Below are 14295 nucleotides of genomic sequence, written 5' to 3' on the forward strand. Positions count from 1 at the left end.
CCGCCTATGAGAATTTACCGAGACGTTCGAACGTTCCTTGGTCAAAGATCGTATATTCCCCCATGCCCTGTTTCAATAGGCAACACGCGGCACGTAATTCGCGTATCCCACGAATTTCACCTCTTCTTCTATTTCTATGTTAATTCGATCGAAGAAGAAAGGAATTAGCGATTCTGAAAACGCCATAAGGGCGACGAACTTCTCGGAACCATCGTTCACACGCTCGTTCTCGGCCTTTTTGCCCGATTGAATTTAACGATTCTGGATTACCGATGCTGAGCTTGGTCCCAAGGCGGTTCGTCGAATGGAATTCTCGTGCAATCGGGTCGCGATTCTGCCACGAAGGACGACGGATCGCGACAGACAGAGAGAAAGAGAGAAAGCGAGAAAGGGGGGAAGGGGGTCAGAGCGGGAGAGAAGGGCCGAGATGAAGCTCGCATAGTCTCATTACTCTCGCAAGCCGAGCTTATTACTTCGCGAACCGCAAAGAGGGCAAAGCAGCAAAGTGGATATCTCTCGAGGATACACGTTCGTGTACACGCATTAGTCAAACAGATATTAGGTAGAGGCCCGCTGGGTGGACAAGCTGTTAGACGAATAATACATCATATTGTTGAGAAACGTGCCATTCATTACGACAATGTATCCCTAATGATTGATTAACAACTTTGGCGTACCACTGTAACGCTACAAGTTACTAAATTGTAATTGCAACGTGTATTTTAGATGACGCTTATGTAAACGATGAGCGGAGACAGAGATGAACGAAAGAATCTTCCTCTTTCGTTGGATATGAATGTGACTGTTAATCACAAATTTAATTGAAAATATAGTTGGGACTATTAACGGGAATCTCATATGTTTCCATAGATAATAAATGTTCGGAACTATTTTATCATAATGAAATGCGTTTCTTCATCGATGATTACTACACGGGCTACGAGAATCGAACATAATAACAACTTCCTTTACAATTTTCAATCGTGTCGTCCTCGAAAGCAGCAACATTACCATCGCACAAAGGGGATTAAGATTTCACCGTGATGGAGGGAAAAAATCGAAGCTTCTTCTCGATCGTGTTCCGTTATTATTAATCGAGTTTATTACGGCGGCTCCACATCAAACGTTGCACCGCAAAAGTGCGGATAAAAGCACACCTGCTTCGACAGTTCGCACCGTCGCGTCGAGCTCTTACACCGTATACACCGACACTCTAATTGCGTTCTCGAGTTCCTGGCATGACTTCCCGAAGATGTAGCGCGTCGCTAGAGCCTGTTTACCCTAGACCATGCAGAAGGGTTACAGCCAGCGACGTTAATTTGCCGACAATAAATGTAACGCGTGCTCTCAAATGAATTTTCTCCGTACTCGGTTTCTGATCGGCTAGATAAATATTTGAGCTGTCAGTTAATCCTTTCCTGCCGTTGATAATACAATTTCGCGAGAAACACGATACATCTTTTTAAAGAATTTAATACACTCAGCTGTCGACAGATCACAGACACGCAATTTTTTGAAGATGCAGAAATAAGAATAGTATCGACATCTTTTTCTCAAACTTTTATGCGTCTAAAACGAGCTATTCACTTACGAGTTATGTCGACGTGTTAGACAGTACTGTTATTCAAATTGACGCGTATCGACGCACGCGAATGTCCGTGCTCGTTGGTTTGGACGCTTAAAAGCAAGCACTCGTCGTGAAGGAGCGTACAGGTGAAACGATCTTCCCGCACGCTCCTTGGTTCCCGCGAACGCCTACAAGAAACAGTTTCACCGTATTATTAATACACATATATATATCAAGGAAACGCGCCTAAGTACCCGCACTTAATTACTTACTGCCAGAACTGCCAGCTACCGCGACATGGCCAGAATGAACGATAGTTTCAAGTTGCCAAGTTGTCTTTCGTTCGATTCTCATCGAGCGAGAACAACGCCAAGAACGAGAGTATAAACTCGAACGACCGCGACGCAGTACCCTTCGTACGACGAGTCCCCAAAGAAATAAAAGGCAGAAGTAACGCGTCCAACACGTGCAATTATATTTATACCGTGTATCTGTCAAACCGACCGCCCCTTTAACGCGTATTTCTTAACGCGTAACGACCGTCTTAAATAAACGTTAATTGTTTCCATATAAATTCGCAAATTGATACGTGTCACCGAAAGATAAAAAGATATGAAACGGAATATATGATGGAACGATTTCACGGATCCGGTGAACGCCGACAGATTCATAGTACGATGCGAATCATCGTTTCCGAGAAGGGAAAGTTTGTCGGCACGGGATATCGATTTTATCGAAAACCGGCTCTAAAGATCGAAGACGTGCGATAGATCGTACGCGTAAGCCACGATCGATATACAAATTACTCGTCGACAGATTCACAAACGATTTCTAAAACCGATAGGCGATACATTTATAAACCGTTTACCGGGACGTATCGACAACGGGCCGCAAATGGACGCGTATTTATGCTTTCATTGGCCGATCGAGCAATCGGCGGCTAGCGGCTTCAGCCCGTGGCTCAGCATGAATAACGACTTTCCACTGATCGCAGAAAGATTCGCCCACATTGGCCTTTGAATCAATTATGTACGATTTATATTTATGCGCGGGTCGAAGAGCAAGGGAAGTGGACACGGGTCCACTGGTGAGAAGGGACGAGAAGTTCGGAGGTAACAAGAGTATACGGTATGCGTACATACGAGAAACAGAAGGGGGAGGATCGAAAGAGATAGAGACACAAGGGGAGGCAACGTGGGGGAGAAGGGAGCAGATGCGAGAAGATGCACACGAGCTCGTTTGCAAAAGTATCATCTCGACGGAAATAAATCAAGGCTGCACCCAGATTTCAAAGCGTAAGATTACAAAAATTAATCGACCTGACGTTCAGTGCGATAAAAAGCGTTCTGTGGTCCTCTTTTTTTCATTTCTCTCTTCTCTCTCGCCCTCTCTTCGTTCTCTCTCTTCGTTTGCCTCCTCCTCCCGAAGGTCTTCTCCAGACTCGTCCATGGACACGTAACGACCGTGTGTACGACAGAACTCGTGGGGTTTATATCAATTACACCGATCGTGACCATAAAATTTCGATCAACAAGCCCGGGACGTCGTTAATTGCACCGCACGCTCCTTTAAACCTCCGAATAAGAACAGGGCGCAGATTGTAATCGCGAGCACTCCGATAATCTGTTCGATCAACAGAAAGAGACGAAACATGGTCGGTCGGTGGATCGAACCTTATCCACCGAGGTGATCGAGTAACGATCGTCGTTTCGTCACTTTCCTTCGATACTTATTTATCCCCCGATAAAATTCCTGGAAAACATTAACGATCTTATTGGACTGACGTTCGACCGCACCACCCATCCTTCTCGTCACAGCAATCGACGCAAACTAACGATCTAACGCGAGACTACGTCCCTGACGTATTATGTTACGCCACTCGATCATAATAATTACCAATAATCCTTCGCATTTAGGAGTAATCACGGCGTAGCGTAGCCTTGGCCCGTCATTCCGACAGGGAACGTTCACGAATGTGAGACACATGTAACGAGACCCGCCGCCACTGCCTGCGCCATTCCACACAGGGACCCAACTCCGACTTACAGACTTTGATTTAACGTACGAGATCTCGTACGCGAACGAAACGGAAAGATAATAATTCGATGATTCATGCTCCTTTCTTGTAAACGTACTGTGGCCGGTAATACGTTATTTTCAAGAACGTTGTTTGAAAAGGTGGTAAAAGGAGGCTAACACTTAGCGAGTATAAAGTTCAGCGAGGGAAGGTTAGTTTTGTAAATAATACATTTTATGACACACAAACGGGATAGGCTATCTTTGCAGCGTGATTACGTAAGGAATTATACTAAAATCATTTCACGACGTCGTATTTTTAATTTAACAAGTACCCTCCGATGTAACGAATATCGCGTGCTGTACAGTTACGACGAACGAGATTAAAAACTGGACCAAACTGCGTTCAGTTAAAGAAGAAAAAGCAACCACCGAAGCTTGAGATTTACACGACGCGCAAAATACTCGACAGCTTTTTTCTTCTTTAAAATTAGTCGGTAAGCATCGCGCGTTGATCGATCTCGTGCAAATTTGCACCACCGTCAGCTACCTTTCGACGCGGTTAATTAAATCATCGCCGATGATCCCTACAATTCGAACGTATATTTACAAATCGTACAACGGCTGCAACTGATACGAATTAATAAGTTAACGAACGAGACAACGAGCGTTCGATGTTAAATGCTGGTATTACGAAACAGTACCAACAACTGAACATTGCTGTACCGTTACGTTATACGGCAATAAGTTGCAAGATATTAGTGCCAACCAGAAGTTTCCTCCCACGCTTTATCCTCGTTCCCACCAATCATTCCGACCTTAAAACGCAAGGAAACGCGTTCAAATTGCAAACTTTATCGCTCTTGTCTCCGTCTGGATGTACTTTTAAACCCGGGCGTCCCCGATCGAAATCAAAGTCATTAAAGCGTCGCCGTGGTACGCGTAGGACATTTTTATTCGCTGCTGTAAAACCGGCGAATAGATACAGCGCGTTTCATACAGACGTCAGTGGGGACAAGCATACCGCGGCAGTAGCACACAACGAGAGCATAAAAGTGCGACTCGATAAATCTGTAGGAGCGTTACGGTAGCGGGCGTCTCCGAGTTCTGTCCTCCTCGGCTACTCTGGGACAGAGCCACGTATACACACGTACCGGCGATACACGACACGTTGTCCCGGTGATATTAACGCGATACGACGAAGGCGGTGCATATATATTCTTTCGAAGTGGCTCGAGCGTGTCACGTATGTGTACGGGGAACGCAATGCCGTTAAAGATTTAAGGAGCGGACTGAAACGCCTCCTTCCGATTAAACGATAAAAGGGGAAATAAATGCGAGGCATGCGTTGCACACGCGGACCTTTTGTCGCTTACACGACGAATAGGATCTCCGTGGTCGGTTAATTCTTTCAGATTTCGCCTTGCGCGCCCCGTCCACGACCGCGCGCGAGTCCACGGGTCGAAATTCCACGAAATTGCAAATGCATCGAATTATTGGAATTCCTGCGGTGGTATTACTTTCGCCGTGCTCATCGACGATAATCGCGGTGGATAATCGAACGCGAGAATGTTCAGCTTTGCAGCACGTAGCGGAGGAATGAACGTCAACGAGTCTGGTACTAATTATCTCACGCTTATAATTTTAATGCTGTGGGAGGTGGAAGATAAAAAGCTCCGCACAGCCGGCGAACTGTCCAACGAGCTGTCACGACTTCATGGGCTTATACGAGCCAGACGCACCGGTCACATATTTGTACAATTAATACGCGCGAGAGTACCGTAAAGCGTGGACCCAACCGGCCGGCACTGGCAAGGCATTAACGAAGACGGCTCGCCACGAGAAAAGTATCCGCGTAGGTGTTAAACGTAAGCACACACTAAGCGATAGCGTTTCCGAGAACCAACTTCAAACTGATTCTTATTATTAAATTTTAAGGCGCGGCCGCTGAAAGTGTCAGCCGATTGCAACGAAAGATTGCGAATAAAAGTATCTCAATCTCGAGCGATATGATTTAGAAAACGCTACGAAAATTAACGACAGATGTTTCAAAGTTACAGAGCAAATTATATCGAACGTAAACGCACGAAGCTGTACTACACACATATTTAGGAAACATCTGATGATACTAACGTACCAATTTGGATGTACAAATACAACCGTGCATGAACGACACGGACGATGTATCCGTAAGTTTAGATACCGGTTTTAAAGGCGTTTTAAGCCTGCAAACGTTTCAAGGTCGGGCCAAGATGGTTTCTCGAGTGCCGTTTCAAGGTGCCGGAACATCCATTCGACGCGTACGTCAGCCAACGTATGTGGGTCAACCGTACGAAAAATTAAAACGAGAAGCTCGTCAGAAACGGCGAAAAGAAATGTCGGTGCCAATAACGCGGCGTGAATCACCCGCGTGTCCATCGATATTCCTCGTCCCTCCTTCGCGCTTCTCCTCTCGTTTGTCACGGCGAGCTACCGCTGGTCCTGCTACCTCTTACATATATCCATGCAAATTGATCGTTATTGGTCATTACGCTCGCGGTGCACCATCGCGTTGCTCGGCCGTTCGAAAATTACATTGACTTTTGCTACGTTTCACCAACGATCGTTCGTTAACCACACACGCGGTAAACGCTGCGCGAACTGCAGCTCCACGTGTCCGATTAATTATGAATATGACGTCGAACTTAACTGTATCACCGTTGCACCGTACAGTGAGAGCCGATCTTATGCATATTATGCGCCATTATGTCGGACGATATTTGTATTATGCGCGTACGCTAGTCGCGTTAAGGCTGTCGCATGGGTGCGGTTGCCGTGCGGCACTGCACGCTTACGTATCGGACAACTATTCGAACACCAGTCAAATCGCGACTGGATTTATCTCGGCTACGATCCGAATCATCGATAGATTGGAAACAGTCAGTTCCGTGTTTTAACTTTAAAATCGATCGCCTCGGAGGAATCGTTCGATGATCGCTAACGATTGATATAGCAAGAGCTATAAAGAGAAGAATCACAATCGATCGAATTTGTTGATTCGATGGTTAAATATGTATTGTAACGATTAATAACGAGTCAACAAACTGCTCCATTTATCGGTGCGCCACGATCGATAGCGTAGCGTGAACCACTCGCGGACAAAGTCGTTCTCAAGGGAATCGAGAGGAAAATGGCAGCTAATAGTAGAACGATTTCCCTGGATACGACAAGAAACACGATACGATACCAATCGGTCGTCCAACGGACTCGAACTTGACAGCAGTCGTTATTCAAATCGAACAATGCGCTTTTTTTTTACCGTTCGCCAACGTACGTTGCGACGGATTAAAGGAAAAAGAGATAAAACCTGCTGCGAGACCTTCCAATCGATCAATCCTCGATCGAGTAGCGGTCAACGATGGACGACGTGCTCGTATCGACCGTGTATTCGTAGCGCAATAAAATTAGCAGCATTTACAACAACGCCATCGAAGGAACAAAGCCCGTTCCACAATGCTCTACACCGTAAAAACTACTTTATCGCGGTTCGCACATAGGCGAGAGACTGCAATTATCACGCGACTAATTGTCGCATTGCTACTTTGTCGATTATACCGCTTCTCTAGTTCGGTCATTCCTTTCTCGCAATGACTTACGAATCTGCTTAGTTCAATGACCCTGACGAATTACCAATAATACACGATCAATAATTTGCGGAACGTCCAAGTTTCGATCTCCGCGAATTAATCTTTTCAATAAAGAATACATCCTAATGTTTATTATTAAAATTCTTCCCTTAAAAGTCCTATTACTTGAAACCCGAAGGAAAACGCAGACACGGAAGCGTATCATAGCGATAATTATTAAGATGGACACGAAAATTCCGCGATCTAGAGATTTTTAAAAGATTTTGTATGAAAAAAGCATCCGGTGAGTAGGCAACGGTAACGGCAGATTTTTTTCCTTCCGTTTTCAACGTATTCCAGTCTACAGAGCGACTGGAATTCAAGCGTGACTCTATCGACATCTAGTTAATATAAAAGCGTTCACGCACATGGCAGCGCGTTATACAATTCAATCGGTACAGTATGCATACGCGTGTTACTTGCACGCCCGGCGCAATCGGAGCACGAGGCTTATTTCGAAACTTCGTACGAACGTTTGTTTATGCCCACATTCTCGGCAACCACTGATAAATTAATCTCTCATGCTAATACGTCCAGCCGGCTGACACAGTCCGTGTCTCGAAAGCCCCGCGATTTCGTATCCCCGTGATCCCCGCATTAATTCTCGATCGCTTCCGGATTTCATTTGCCGGGAGGGACGGGGGGAGAGTCAGTGGCTGGAAAATGTGTACGTTCATAGATTACGTAGAGGGGAAAAAAAGGAACCAGGTTATATACGCGGACACGCGTCCATTTACATCGAGCCGGCGCATTATGCGAAACGGTTGTTCCCCTCGGCCGCGGCGCGATTGTACGCTCGTGATTCGGCCCAAGATGCTCAACGTATTTCGTTGTTAATCTCCGAATATAATATAGGATATGACTATCTTTTACGAGCCTCGGGGTTAAAGACGCTTTAAAACGGAGAACGTACGCTCGGTTTCATCTAAAATATCGACGAGAGAAACAGAAAGAGGGAAGGAAGCATCGGAAATTTATTATTTCTATATTACGTATCGCTAAACGACTCCGTTGTAACATCATACTTCTTTACTTGTGTCTTCGTTAGAAACGTTCCAGCTGTTAATCGGGTTAATTTCCATTCCAGCCAGAGTTCCTCGGACGAGAATAACGCGGTATAAAAACTTTCGATACGAAGTAAAAGCCGGTAGCTTTTAACGTTAAAATTTAGAGGAATAGATTTAACGAGATTACGTAGGAAGAAACAAATGATCGTAGTTTATAGATGCAATGCATCTCGTACGATGCGTTCTGCATACAACGATCCTTGTCGACGATCCAATCGCTGACGCGGCGATACTTTAGGTCTAATGTCAAGGTTATGCCTATCCAGACAGAAACGTCGTAAACGGCTTTCCATGCGCGGTGGCGCGGCGAAGAGAACACGGAACACGGAAAAGGAAAAGTTGGACGATAAACGGACTGATGGACTTTCCCATGCTCCACCTCCACGGGAGAGCCGTAAACGTCTTGTCTCTCGATTTAAATGTCCCGGCATCTACTGGGTTGGGCAGATCCAACAGTCGTAGCCATTGCCGCGCCCTCGCGCGTCTCTACATGTTACGCTGTCGCATTGGCGCAGAATATGACGGATTTGCTTTCATCTCGGTTCTCTATTACGCGATGTATTTCGAGCGTGACGTAACCAAAATTTTATCTTCGAAAAAGAATTTTAGACGATCGAATAAACAAGGAAACAGAGCTACTCGATAGACAAAAAATAACACATCGTTTGAATTAAGATTTTTGCCGATTAAATTTTCATTTTTGTAGCTTTTGGAAATTCGTCGCTGCGTATCCATTGGTTGTAAATCATTTTCGTCACTTACTCGAGTACTCGTCTTACTTTAAAGACGACCGAGTAACCGATAAATTGGAAACAATGCTGATTTCTCTGTTCAAGGCTGATAAGGAAGGTTAAATGTTAATGTTACGTTGACAAGTGTCACTGTTACCTAATCAAGAACAGTCGCAGTCCGATGATAAGCGTAATTATTACGTAGCTACGAGCATTTCACGTGGAAACGTAGTAAAATATGCTTATACAAACAGATGCTTCGCTTTCGAGAAGTTACGATTGCATATATGAAGATACAGTACATAAATATAGATAGAAGCACTGTTTTACATCGCGTCCATAATAATCTGCTATTCTTAAGCTGAGTTACAACCGTTTGGCACGCGAAGAATCGATCTCCCTTTTTCCTGGCCTATATACCACGGTGAAATCTTAATAAAAAATACTTTACGCGATACTCCGTATTAAAAAATGTAGGTTGGATTAACAAAGCTTGAGGTGAAAGTCGAATAAATTATATCTTTTCGTATGATACGCAAAAATTGAAAAATATCGTATTAACCGGGTGTAACGAACGTTCGCTTCGCGAAAGCGTCGAATAACAGACGATCGTTTAAAACTACGGAAACGTTTGACAAGAACATTAAAAAGTATGATGATATTTGAAATTTGCAAATCTATAAGCGAAACCTTGAAATTAATATTCGTACGCATGCAGCTCATCGCGGTTAATAATAATTTCATGAAGGTCGCAAATGAAAAAGGCTGTATTAAAGGAAACTCGAACGCTCACCGGTAACTCGTACGTTATACACCGTAGTATTACATTCCTGTTACATTCTCTCTATCGCAACCGCGGTGTATAAGAACCAGAGAGTACGAGAGACTTTTACGAGGGGCAATGAATGTCCGTACGAGGAAGTTCCGTGAAGTTCGCCCATATATTATTGAGAACTTATTAGAATTAATTAACTTTTCACCCGTACACCATATCGCTTATTAGCCTCGACGACCTGGTTGGTCGTTGACGTCGTCGCAGCGACGTTTCCATTATCGACGTTCCTCGAATTTATTTGAAATTACGTTGGTTTACGTCGCGGTGTAACACGCAACTTTAATAAACAACGTAAGATCAATCTCGTTCGGATGCTCGCGCGATCTCGTTGAATCGAGGACAAATCGATGCGAACTTTTTCAAAACGCTGCTTAACTTCGCTCATCGTCTCGTTCGAGCGATGCTAATCCCTTTCAACGATCAAGGAAGAAGATTAACAGGGGAGAAAGAGATCGAGAGAAACGTCAGAGTTGCTCGAAAAGAACGGAACACCAAGAGCGGTAACTGAACGAAAGGTGGAGAGAATGGGAAGAGGTAGGGGGGAAGGTGAGGTCGAGGTGATTCGCGGCGAGGCGAGGCGAGGCGAGGCAAGGTGAGCTCGGACCCACCTGCAATTATCCGGTCTAATGAGCAAACAGTCTGTTCTACCCCTCTCTTTCTCTCGAGTTCCCTTGTTGCCCGTTTCTCTCGATTCTGCTCGGTAGACGGCCCATCAGAAACGCGTGTACTTGACTCTGCTCTACCAACAACCTTCCACGGTCGTATCCTCCTCCACCTCCTTCCTCTTCTTCCTTTTGCCCCAACCTTCACCTCCACCTCTGCCAGTCCGATGCAGGTTAATGAAGATTATTAAATTAGTACCTCTCACGGGCAGTTTTTCCACCGGACAAACGTACCAGTGGCTTTGCCGCTCCCATCGATACACCGTCAGCCTTTCAGGAGAGCCAACTGGTTCGTTAACGTCCGTACACGCTGCTCTCTCCCACTTAGAGCAGCATTACAAAGAGCCAGGACTGAAAAATGGAGCTCGAACCTCGGTGATGCCGGTGATGGTGGAAAAAAGAGAGCAACCAGACCGAGATAAATGCGAGGTACACGATCGAGAGTACAGCCTGGACAGCAGAGAACGAACCGACTATCCCATGGACTGCAACGGACCCTGAGAATCACACAGACCCGAGATTTCAAGAGTTTCAGACTCGGGTCAAAGGGCAGCCCCGTTTAACGACACGTGGAGGGCAGCATAGCGGGTACGTTGACCCTTGATTTCTTGATTTCAGAAATAGAAATGATTCGGCATAATTGAATCAAGAGAGACGGAGCTGAGTTAAAAGCAGATGAGTCAGCTAGCGAAGAAGCTAGGTGGAACGAAGAGACACTGATTACAATGAAAATCATCTAAACGCATATAACTACAATTTATGCGCGGGAAGAAAGATTAATAAAACGATTCAAATATATACTAGAAAGAGAAATACATACATATTTACCACATAAAAATAAAATTTAGAAATTTAAAAAGTGCTTAAAAATATTTATCGAAAAAATGAGCTTTCGTACCAATTTTAACAACTTGTACGTCTATAACGAAAGAAGTTTGTTCGATAGTTCATCCGAAGAAAATAATTATTTCGCCGTGTTTCAAGCTGGCAGACAGCATCAGATTTCTCGGACGAACGCCTTCCGTCCTTCGACGTACGAAATGGTCTCTCGAACGGAGGAGAGGAAGACGACGATCAAGGCGTCGTTCAAGCAGGATGCACTCATCCTACCTGGACTGTCCGCCACGCCCGCCATTCACCTTCAACTTGGTCTCTCTGTCGCGGAACAAACGCGTGTGTTGTAACCGAGGCACACAGACGATGCACACAGCGAGCCAAAGCGGCTGAAAAGCAGCGCAGAAAATAGCAAACCGCGGAGAGGAGACGAACGCCAACGGCGGCTGATAAATACCAGAATCGAAACCAGTCTCCGACAAATTGTCCCGGATTAACGCGAGCCTATTGCTTTCCACGAACGACAGAAAATCGTACCGGCAGAAAAACGCACCGGCGACGTATTTATGGACTCGTCGAGCGCGTTACGAAGTAATTTGTTCCGGAATCTCGTGGTTCGGTAAACGATTCGACGCTAACGTTTATCGCCCCCGTTAACATCCAATCGTAAACAATTCGCCCGACCACTCGTCCCTGTTGTAACAGAAAGCTTATAGTAAAGTATTTTTCCTTATTCGTGTCTCTTTTTTCGCAATTTCGCAGTCTCGCAATTACGACGAATTTTAGTAGCCTTTCCGTAATCGCGATTCATTCGGCGAACATACCGGTTCGAAATATATTCGAAAGTCTATAATATATCGTCGCTCTGGTTCTTAACTGTTCTATCTTCGTTGGTTTCTAAACGAAGAGGACTGAGTTTAAAGTTAAATGAAGTTCAATTCAACATTATCGCGCGAACTTGGGACTTAAAAGAACTAGATAATCGTTGTTTTCCAATTGTAAGTAAAGCTTCCATCGTATTATCGTGAATTCGTAATCCTTTGTACCGATCAGACGTATGTGCATCGGTTAATTACATTTTTTTTTTTTAACGAAATTAGGACAGTTAAGAAGCAGGGCAACGATACGTAGCTAATGGTCGAACAATTTTCAAACGAATGGGTAAATGGAGATTCGTATCGTAGAGCGTGGAGAATGATTCGATACGATCGTTATTGTGATTTGCGAGAAACAAAGAGCTCATCTAAGCCGACACGCAGCTACCGTATCTCTAAAGTAGACGATCGAGTCTGCAACGGAGATCGAATATACAGAGAACCGTAACGCTTTAATAGCACTGGCTTGCATTTATTCCGACAGTCCATAACTCCGCGACCCGTAATTGCCATAATTATGCGACCGCGGGTAATTGTGGTCGATCGAAAAGGAATTGGGAGGAGACGTCGGTGCACGAGACTTTCCATGTCGCGTCCTTTTCGATGTTCCGAAGTGGACGTTACATTTTTTTTTCACTTACATGTTTTCTTCTCGTAAAATTTGGTAATCTCGATTAATTTCGCATACGAGGAAATGGCAAGAGTGGAATCCGAGATTACTGTCATCAGAGGGCCGCTAATAATCGTGGACAAGAAGCCACGAGGACACGCGATCAAGAAATATATTCCACGCATTCCAGCGTGTTTTCAGTGTGTACGAGCAAACGTACATTTTTCGTTGCTGCAAGTTCGATACTTATAGGGAATTTCGCGTGTAATTTTCTGGGAAAACACGAGGTTGCAACATTATACGCGGGTTGATTACAGTGGTTACGGTATAGCCCGTAATCGCTATCGATTAAGAAGCACAGAGATCTATAATATATAAAATGTTGAGGGCTATTGTGTTATAATTAATAATTTCTCCGCACCTCCCTCGAGCCATAATTCCGAGCAATCTGTTGTATCTGCTTACGTTGAAATAACTCCCTATATAAAACACTTTACTACTTGACTCCTCAATTGGAAACCGCAAAAGCCACAATGATCGTGTCCCAAGAAATTTCGCTTCTGGCCAACTGGTGCATAAATCTTTTTCGAATTGAAAGGAAAATTGCCTCGAACGCCTTACCAGACGAAACTCGTACCGTGTTGTATACTCTCCGCGAATACTATATCGGGCAACACCTGAAAGTATCCAACGATCTTTCGATGATCAAACCGAAGATTAGGAGAAGCGTACGTAGTTTTTAAACGAATTCTTTTATCTTCTCGTGTAAAGGTAATCGGATTACGCGAACCTAGGCGTATTACTTTGCGTATTGGAAGAAAAGAAAGGTGCGAAAAATACATTGTCTGGGCCAACGATGTTGATAAAGGCTTAGCCGATGTTTAAACGAGTTGAAACCTTTGGTCGGGTGCAGCTGCGGAAATGTCCGCTGAAACGAGGTGAAGGCTACCAGATGCAGATACACGCGGATAGGCGCGTATTAAGGTACACAGACGTGCACGCTAACGTCAGTGTCGGCGTTAGGCCGCTTAAAGAAGCTACGGCGATGCTTAACAGTGCATAAGTAAGTAACTAACAAGCGAGTTGCATAACACCGCGGCCGTCGCCGCCGCCGCGATGTACACCGGGTGCCGAGAGTTCGTGTAAGACGTTAAGGTCTCCCGGCACGGCAACACCACGTCGGCTACCTATCAGCGATTGCGTTAACCTTAAGGCGATACCACCTTCTACACATATATGTAGGTACATATACCTGATACGCTCGTTCCACATACGAACCGCTGCCGCCGCGCGATATCGTACGTACTAGTTCGAACATTCGACCGTTTCCCGCTATGACGCGCGATTTATTTCGCGAATAAAAATTTTTTAATCGTATACGCGATTCAATACCGATAAAGTGGAACAAATTGCGAAACGATGAGGAACTCGGA

At 44.8% G+C, this 14295-nt stretch overlaps 1 protein-coding gene across 2 annotated transcripts in view; it reads right to left on the reverse strand.

The window, feature by feature from the left end:
* Positions 1 to 14295, reverse strand: part of LOC139995957 (uncharacterized) — a 292424-nt gene that overhangs the window by 243204 nt on the left and 34925 nt on the right. The gene's annotated exons all lie outside the window — the stretch shown is intronic.

Source organism: Bombus fervidus, chromosome 16, assembly GCF_041682495.2.
Source record: "Bombus fervidus isolate BK054 chromosome 16, iyBomFerv1, whole genome shotgun sequence".
NCBI classification, from domain to species: Eukaryota; Metazoa; Arthropoda; class Insecta; order Hymenoptera; family Apidae; genus Bombus; species Bombus fervidus.